The sequence below is a fragment of the Delphinapterus leucas genome, chromosome 4 (genome assembly GCF_059928025.1).
Source record: "Delphinapterus leucas isolate spDelLeu-1000000601 "Yukka" chromosome 4, BTC_Dleu_Yukka2, whole genome shotgun sequence".
NCBI lineage: Eukaryota > Metazoa > Chordata > Mammalia > Artiodactyla > Monodontidae > Delphinapterus > Delphinapterus leucas.
The window spans coordinates 72,315,308-72,317,526 of NC_143132.1; positions in this window are offsets into that span (position 1 = coordinate 72,315,308).

The following is a 2,219-nucleotide window of genomic DNA, read 5'->3' on the forward strand; positions in this document are numbered from 1 at the left end:
CTGGGGCCCTAAGAGGTGTGAGCCCTCATATGGCAATTGTCCTTTATTTGTCTAACGTCTCAACTTGGCCTCTTTGTCTTTTGCCTCAAGCTTTTGGCTCTTTCCTGCTTCCTGTTCCTAGCTCCTCTCATAGGTGGAAATGTCAGATTTGAAAGTTTAAAAAATGTGAGCACATTATATCAAAATCATGCTTCCAAAGTCTAAAAAGATGTTAATCCTTTTATCATAAGGACTATCAGGTGTCAAAGCATAATTTTCAAAATTTTAAAAATGTAATTCTCATAACCAATATAAAATGAACACATGCTAAGATTCTTTAACTCATTGATGAAGGGGACCAATAAGATGGTAAAGCTGGTTCCAAAAGTATTTTGAAGGACTAAGTGTTTATACGTTTTCACAAAGGAATGTTAGAATAAGACGGCTAGGTTAGATACAAAAGTGGTTAATGTCCTATAGGCAAGTAAACCTATAGGTTATCTTCTTTACTGGACAGAAAATTTCATGTTAACAGTGTCTGGGTTCCAATCAAATAGTAAACCTCAAAGTCAAACACAGATACATTGTCCTAGAAAATTAAGCAATCTTTGGAAAAGCTTCTACACAATGCTATAGTATAGTATTGAAAAGATATGTGGCCCTCATGTTTTGCCTTATTTTAAGTTTGGGATAATTTTTCATAACACGTTTTTTTCATATATATATTAATATAAAGTTTATATGTATTTCTCCTGTTAGTCTTTTCCCTGTTTTGGACCGTGTTAGTATTTTTCAAATGTTGAACAGTGGATAATGAGAGAGAAAACATAAATCTCACAAAACTTCTTTTGTTACTAGTTGATAACTCTAATTTCAGGGTGAAAGTGTTTGGCGTAGAGTGGAGGGAAACAGGGAAAGTGAGAGAAGAGTTTAAAGGTTTTGGCTAAAATGAACTTTGAGGATTACATTAGGATTTTAATTTATCCATTTTATTATGGTTCATTATCAGACATAATGGATACCTCTAAGTTTCTTGCTGGTGGAGAATCCATCAGACCCAAAACATGAAAATTATGTAGCACCCAGTATCTAATAACAGGGAAGAGGAACAGTGGAATCAACAAGTATTTAATGACAGTGATGACAGTTGCTTGGCTCTGGTTAAGATTTCAAGTGTAGAGGCACATGGTAATTTTGCTGTCCCAACTATGTAATGCTACTGTTAACAAGGTCAAGATGGCAACCTTAATGGAATTTGCTAACCTAAGAGTTCTTACCAGAAACTGAAAGTTCCTGGATCCATAATCATGCATTAGGGTGTCCGTATCTAGGTTAAGAGCAAGGATCATTCATTCAGTTTAAAGAAAATCCTGTCTTGAACAGGTACTGCCAATTTTGTTTGTTTGTTTTTTGCTTCTGGTGGAACACATATAGGAACTTTTTCCTGACTTAAAAAAAAAACAACCTTCTAATCTTTTATCATTTTCTCCTCTGTACCTTTTCTCTCCCTCTTCCTAAACATGTAATATTAATTCCATCCTTTTACATTTTCTTCTTCATATTATGGATGCAGTTGCCCAAAACCATAGTAAGCATTTCATACCTACCCAAATGACTTTAGGAACTGGCTGAGTTTCTTCTTCCCTTTGCCCTTCATCGATCAGTATTCCCAGGATCTTTCAGCATCTGGGCTACTGCTCCTCCAGACTCCTTAATTTCACAAGGCTCCCTAACTTTTTTGATTTTATGGATTTCCCTCTCTATCAAGCTTGGTCTGTCAAATTCAGATGCTGGATCTCATCACCGCTAGGACTTACTAAACTTCTGAGATCTCTTAACTCAGAATATCCATTCTCTATCCCAATTGCTTTATTGTTTTCTCCCAAGCTCACCTGTCACAACTTGCCAGACCTGCCCTCTGATGCCACCCTTTCTAGTACTTTTCATTGCTCAGCCCCTCCCATTTGACTCAGTTCCTCCTGGCTCCACAGGACTCCACCCAGCCTTAGAGTCCAAGGTCCACGGCTTTGTACTGCCCTTGCCAGTTGCCTAGCCTTCCTCACTCTCTTGTGCTTTGCTCTGTCCACTGTATCAATCTCTTTCCAGAGGTCTCTGGGTCTATCCTTAAAACACACATTGTCCATACTGGGTCCAGAAATGAAAGAGGCCAATGGAAGAGGTTTGTTCCTTTGTTAACAGGAGTTTTTTGGATGCAAAAAAGAGAAAAACATCCACTTAAA